General features: G+C 43.7%; 1 pseudogene; it reads right to left on the minus strand.

Annotated features, from left to right (window-relative positions):
* Nucleotides 1-7,343, minus strand: part of LOC142258884 (uncharacterized) — a 106,670-nt pseudogene extending 99,327 nt beyond the window's left edge.
* Nucleotides 7,344-7,552: the final 209 nt, after the last annotated feature.

Below are 7,552 nucleotides of genomic sequence, written 5' to 3' on the forward strand. Positions count from 1 at the left end.
ATGGTTCCCGAGTAGTATCCCGGGATGGGGGTGATTGCGGGCTGTCCATAGCTGGAGAGGGTCGGAGCAAGCACCACTCTGTCAGGTTTCAACTTCATTTTTAAGATGGAGGACCCCACAGCCCCCTCCAGCGTCTCTTCCTCCGGATCAGATACCCCGGAAGTGCTCACAAGCACTTACAAGTTACAGCTGCGGTGACCAACCAGCGTGCAGGCGCGCAGCCAGGCACATCCGGGTCACCCTCCCCGCGCGTGCACGGCCGTGCGCAACTTGGAAGTGTCAGTACAGACACACGTGCGACGCAGTAGGGAGAGCACCTTGCCCGACCACGCTATCTCAGGAAGTCACCGGGTAGCCATGAGGGAAGCAGCACTTACCCTCCCGCAGACGTGGTTCCCCTGGCGGCCTCACCCGGACCAGAGACAACCAACGCAGGAACACTAGGAGGGCGAAGTCCACCACGGGAGCTCCACCGACCGTGCCTTCAGACCCAGAGCTCCGCCATTCCCGCAGACACCGCACGGACACTACTGGAGCCCAGGTACCTATAGGTTCCGATCCATCAGGACAGGAAACTAACTGATGAGGGAGAGGGACCGCCCTTTTTTATCTGTAGGTTTCCCGTCCTGAAGGGGCGGACCCCTCTCTCAAGTGGGTGCTGTCGTGGCGATAGGAAAATAAAAATATAACAATGTGAAATGTTCGATGCACATGGAATATTGCTTTATTTGATTTTTAGAAAACAGACATCTATTAGTAACTGCATGTATAATTCTAATGTAACTTCTAACGTGCTTTCCGTTCGTTTACTTTTACTGTCACGTTTGTGTTTTCTTGTTCAATTTGTCAAATTTATATTTTCTCCACATGTGAATTTTTTTTCCAATATATATTTTATTTCAATTTTTCACAAAACAATCGATACATATCACAATCGAAGTAACACTACGATAATATTAACAACCACCACAAAGCAAAATAAGGAAAAAGGAAAAGAAAAAAAAGATGAAAAAAAAGAAAGGGGGAAGGGGAAGACACCAATTCGGTCTATTTTATAGGTAGGAGTCAATAATACAAATACCGGTACATCAAAATCCCGTGGGACAAATAGCATGTAATGAAAATTCCCCAATTTTTCGGAATTCGTTTTCTTCTCTCTACATTATGGCCAAGTGTAAACTCATAATGAAAATGAGTATTAATTTTCCTGACAAGCTCCTCAACCGAGGAAACTGAAGGGAGTTTCCACTTTATAGCCTGACATCGTCTGGCCAAGGTAAGTATATCAGCAATAACAGGTTTCACATTTTAGGGGAAGTTATCAAGTCCTACATTCAGGATTGCCAGTGGATCATCCATAATTACACGAACACCAGTTACAGATGAAATTAGAACAAACACCTGCTCCCAAAATACCATAACTTTAGGACAGGACCACCATACATGCCCCAGCGTGCCTTTCTGAAGACAGGCTGTCCAACAGAATGGGGAGTAATCACAGATCATCAGAGCCATTTTGCCTGAAAACAGATACCACCTTGTATGAATTTATATAATTTGTTCTAGGTATTTTATACAAGCGGAGGTCCTATAAGTCTATTCCGAGGCGCCCACCATTGTTGAGGGAAGAATGTTTTCAGCTCTTCCTCCCATTTTATCACGTATGACAACTTCAGATCTTCCAATGGGGAGCTTAAAAAACTATATAACATTGAGACCCCTTTAATATTATATTCCTCTTTTGAAAAAGTCTATGTAGATCGAGAGGAGGTGAATTGTACCCAATATCAGGTCCTGTACTAAGATGTCTTACTTGGAGGTATTGATAAATACAGCTTCAATGTAATCAAAATTTCTCAACCATCTCCGAAAAGGACGTTAACTGAGACTCTCTATAAATAGCTGCAAATTTAGAAATGCCGCTCTCTTCCCAATTAGCAAGGCTTAAATAAGGGATACGGGTTTCTAAGAATGTAATAGAAATATCCAATAAAAAAAAAAAAGAGTGATTCCCTTCACCCCACCTTTTCCACCAATACCAAGGAGAGGAGATAGTGGGGAAGTCAAAAATTGCATTAGATGTTTAATTACCTCTACTTCAAAAGGCTTCAAGTAACCCATGTGAATTGTTCTTAGAGGTCAACAAATTATAATTTTCAAGTAAAACAGTTCTGACCTTCTAGGTATGATAATGACTTCTACACTTTTAAGATTTGTGATGTTTAAAAAGAATCCATTTGTGTGCAAAATATTTCCCTCATTCTACCCATGTCAAGGGTTTCTCCCCTGTGTGAATTCTTTTGTGTCTTGCAAGACTTGATGTTTGTGTAAAACTTCTCCCACACTCTGAACATGAAAAAGGCTTCTCCCCTGTGTGAGTTCTCTGATGTCTAACAAAAGCTGATTGATCTGCAAAACATTTCCCACATTCTGAACATGAAAAAGGCTTCTCCCCTGTGTGAGTTCTCTGATGTTTAACAAGACCTGATTGATTTGCAAAACATTTCCCACATTCTGAACATGAAAAAGGCTTCTCCCCTTTGTGAATTGTCTGGTGTGTAAGAAGATTTGATTTTAGGTTAAAATATCTCCCACATTCTGAACATGAAAAAAGCTTCTCCCCTGTGTGAGTTCTCTGATGTCTAACAAGACCTGATTGATTTGCAAAACATTTCCTACATTCTGAACATGAAAAAGGCTTCTCTCCTGTGTGAGTTTTCTGATGTCTAACAAGATCTGATTGATATGCAAAATATTTCCCACATTCTGAACATGAAAAAGGCTTCTCCCCTGTGTGAATTGTCTGGTGTGTAAGAAGTTTTGATTTTCGGTTAAAATATCTCCCACATTCTGAACATGAAAAAGGCTTCTCCCCTGTGTGAATTCTTTGGTGACTTGCAAGGCTTGATGTTTGGGTAAAACGTCTCCCACATTCTGAACATGAAAAAGGCTTCTCCCCTGTGTGAGTTCTCTGATGTTTAACAAAACATGATTGATCTGCAAAACATTTCCTGCATTCTGAACATGAAAAAGGCTTCTCCCCTGTGTGAGTTCTCTGATGTGTAACAAGAGTTGTTTTATGTGCAAAACATTTCCCACATTCTGAACATAAATATGGTTTCTCCCCTGTGTGAGTTCTCTGATGTGTAACAAAATGTGATTTATTGCCAAAACATTTCCCACATTCTAAACATGCAAATGGCTTTTCCCCCGTGTGAGTTATCTGATAACTAACAGATTCTGAAGAAATTCTTTTCTCCTCTGTGTCATTTTTGTTATTAATTTTTTGATATTCTGAAGTTGAAAATGGCTTATTTGCTGTAAGAGCACTTTGATTTTTAATGCTGCTTTTGTGACATTTATATTTCTTAATAGTCTGTGATGAATCAGAAGGTAGGACTTGTTTAATAAAATCAGATAATAAATCTTTGCTGTAAAGGGAAGATGATATATCTGGAATAGAGTCATTCACTTCAGTTATATCTTGTATGATATCAAGGTCATCTGATTTAAAAATTGAAGATGTCAGTTGTGCCTCTAATCTCCTGGTACAGTCATCTGTCAAGAATAAAAGTTATCTTCAATAATATATACAAATTTAAAGATATATTTTATAAAATAGGTTGTAACGCTGTTACCAGCGTCCCCGCACTGTCCTGCACCTTTTCCCGGGGTAGGTCTCCTAGGACTGCGCTTAGCTCACGCTCAGATATTCTTAAAGGGCCAGCATGCACCTAACCCGGAAGTTCCTCCCAACCTATGGTTAAGAGGTAATAGGTATTTAAGGCATCCTCCCCCTATGGGACGTGCTTGGGCAATGTGGTCTATCCTTAGAGATGCAATGATAGTTGTCAGTTACCGTGCTGCTTGCTGAGTCGTATGCTGTGTGTGTTAACCCCTTCACGACCGCGGGCCGTAAAATTACGTCCTATTTTAACGTGACTTAATGACCAGGGACGTAATTTTATGGCCTAAACTTCATTTGATTGCCGTGGCCATAGCAACAGCTTTCAAATGATGTCCCCTGCTGTTTCTTACAGCAGGGGACCTTTGCTTCACCCCAGGGGGGGTGGCATCGCCACCCCCCATAGGCGATCGATGTGATTGGCTGTTCAAATCTGAACCGCCAACCACATCGTTCGAACTAATTTCGGCAAAAATAATGCCCGAATTAGTGCGATACTATGAGATCCTGCTATGATCTATTGTAGCAGCTACAGCAGATCATAGATGGATCTCCAACATGTCGCCCTCAGCCCCTGCAGCACTGATTGGAGCGATCGTGCTATGACGCGCAATCGCTCCAATCAGTGTGCAGTGGGGTGGTCTGATCTGCGGGTGGCCGCCCTCCCCAGGCCTGTCCTGGTCTGGGGACCCTCCCCCAACATGTCTGCAGCGTGGAGTGGCTGGTACTGTCACCGCCGCTCCTGCTCCAATGGTAAGTATTCCGCTCCCTGCGCGCTCCCGTGAAGGCCCCTGCGCGCTCCCGTGAAGGCCCCTGCGCGCTCCCGTGAAGGCCCCTGCCCCCCCCCGATCTGCCCCCCGGCATCCCGATCTGCTACCCACGCGATCTGCCTGCCTCCTCTGTCATCTCTATTCTGCTTCCAAGGTTCCTTCCTTCTGCCTTTGCTCCTCCGCCCCCTCTCTCTGTCCCCCCCCTCTCCCCATCTCCCTCTGCCCCCCCGACGTCCTCTTACCTGCCTTCACGGGTCGTCCGAGGTCTTCACTGGCCCGATCACATCTGCCTCCATCGCTGGGTCCTTCTGCTGATCTGTCCAACGTCCTGCCTGCTGCTGGTGTAAAGCTGTCCATCTCACTGCCTTCTTGTTCCTCTGCAGCTCTTCTGGTCAGTGATCCTCTTGGTACTGTGAGTATAACTTTTTTTTTTTTCTTGTATCCTGTCAATTTTTACACTTCATCCGTCCGTGCGTCCCGCCAAGCGCTGATCAGGGATGCAGATAACGGATCTGCATCCGTGGTCAGTTTTTGGCGTGACTTTTTTCCGTATTCGCGATGCTTTTTGTATCGCATCCGTCCGTGCGTCCCGCCGAGCGCTGATCAGGGATGCACATAACGGATCGGCATCCCTGCTCAATTTTTGGCGTGACTTTTTTCCGTATTCGCGACGCTTTTTGTATCGCATCCGTCCGTGCGTCCCGCCGAGCGCTGATCAGGGATGCACATAACAGATCGGCATCCCTGCTCAATTTTTGGCGTGACTTTTTTTTTTCCGTATCCCCAACGCTTTTTGTATCTCATCCGACCGTGCGTCCTGCAGCGGCCGATCAGTGCACCGCGTCTGTGCGTTTGAAAAGTTAAATGGCGTTCCTTCTCTTCTGAACCCCACCATGTGCCCAAACAATTACTTTCCACCACATATGAGGTATCTACGTACTCAGGAAAAATTGCACAATATGTTTTATGGTACATTTTTTCCTGATACCGTTGTAAAAAAAAAAAAAGCTACCTGGTTGATACAAAAATTTTGTGGTTAAAAAAAAAAAATAAATTTTCACGGTTCAACATTATCAACTTCTGTGGAGCCCCTGGGGGTACAAGGAGCTCACCAAACATCTAGATAAATTCCTTGAGGGGTCTAGTTTCGAAATAGGGTAATTTGTGGGGGAGCTCTACTGTTTAGGCACCATAGGGGGTCTCGAAACGTGACATGGCGTCCGCTAACGATTCCAACCAATTTTGCTGTCAAATGGCGCTCCTTCTCTTCTGAGCCCTACCATCCGCCCAAACAATTACTTTCCACCACATATGAGGTATCTGCGTACTCAGGAGAAATTGCACAATACGTTTTATGGTGCATTTTTTCCTGATACCCTTGTGGAAAAAAAAGCTACCTGGTTCAAGTGACAGCTTTGTGGTGAAAAAAAAAATTGTATTCATGGCTCAACATTATCAACTTCTGTGGAGCCCCTTGGGGCTCGCTAAACATCTAGATAAACTCCTTGAGGGGTCTAGTTTCCAAAATGGGGTCACTTGTGGGGGAGCTCTATTGTTTAGGCACCTCAGGCGGTCTTCAAACCCGACATGGCGTCCGCTAATTAGTGCAGCTAATTTTGCACTCAAAAATTCAAATGGCGCTCCTTGCCTTCCGAGCACTGCCGTGTGTCCAAACATTTGATTTCCACCACATATGAGGTATCTGCGTACTCAGGAGAAAATGCACAATACATTTTATGGTGCATTTTTTCCTGATGCCCTTGTGGAAAAAAAAGCTACCTAGTTGAAACAACCGTTTTGTAGTAAAAAAAAAATTTTTCTTTTCACGTCTCAACGTTATAAACGTCTGTGAAGCCCCCAGGTATTCAAAGTGCTCACCAAACATCTAGAAAAATTATTTGAGGGTTCTAGTTTCCAAAATGGGGTCACTTGTGGGGGAGCTCCATTGTTTAGGCACCTCAGGGGGTCTTCAAACCCGACATAGCGTTAGCTAATGAGTGCAGCTAATTTTGCGTTCAAAAATTCAAATGGCGCGCCTTCCCTTCCGAGCTCCGCTGTGCGCCCAAACAATTGATTTTTACCACATATGGGGTATCAGCGTACTCAGGAGAAATTGCACTATAAAGTGTAGGGTGCACTTTCTCTTTTCTCCCTTGTGAAAATGAAAATTTTATGGCTAAAGTAACATTTTTGTGTTAAAAAGTAAAATTTTCATTTTTTCCTTCCACATTGCTTTGGTTCCTGTGAAGCACCTAAAGGGTTAATAAACTTCTTGGATGTGGTTTTGAGCAGAGTGAGGGGTGCAGTTTTTAGAATGGGGTCACTTTTGGGTATTTTCTGTCACCTCGGCCTCTCAAAGTCACTTCAAATGTGATGTGGTCCCTAAAAAAATTATTTTCTAAATTTTGTTGGAAAAATAAGAAATCGCTGATGACCTTTGACCCCTTCTAACTTCCTAACGAAAAAAAATTTTGTTTCGAAAATTGCGCTGATGTAAAGTAGACAAGTGGGAAAGTTTATTTAGTAACTATTATGTGTGACATATCTCTCAGATTTATGGGCATAAATTTTAAAAGTTTGAAAATTGCGAAATTTTCAAAATTTTTGCAAAATTTCCTAAATTTTCACAAATAAACGCAAAAATTATCGGTTTAAATTTACCACTGACATGAAGTACAATATGTCACGAAAAAACAATCTCAGAATCGCCAGGATCCGTTGAAGCGTTCCAGAGTTATAACCTGTCAAAGTGACACTGGTCAGAATTCAAAAAAAATGGCCCGGTCATTAGGGTGTTTTAGTGGCCGGGGGTGAAGGGGTAAACACGTGTTTGTTTCCTAGCATCCACTCTAGATGCTGCATCTATCTATACCAGCTGTGTCTGCCATACCTCCTGCATCTATCTATACCAGCTCTGCCTACTATATCTGCTGCACCTGCTTACACCAGCCATCCCGTCTGCACCCGACCACATCTGTGACTGTCAGTATCCAATCGTAGAACCCTGCGGTCAGCCAACACAGTACAAAGACTCTTTGGCATAGCATCTGGTGGCTACCTCTCAGCACAGGCCTATTCTCACCATTAGAGGCTGAAC

This window comes from Anomaloglossus baeobatrachus (genome assembly GCF_048569485.1).
Source record: "Anomaloglossus baeobatrachus isolate aAnoBae1 chromosome 5 unlocalized genomic scaffold, aAnoBae1.hap1 SUPER_5_unloc_16, whole genome shotgun sequence".
NCBI classification, from domain to species: Eukaryota; Metazoa; Chordata; class Amphibia; order Anura; family Aromobatidae; genus Anomaloglossus; species Anomaloglossus baeobatrachus.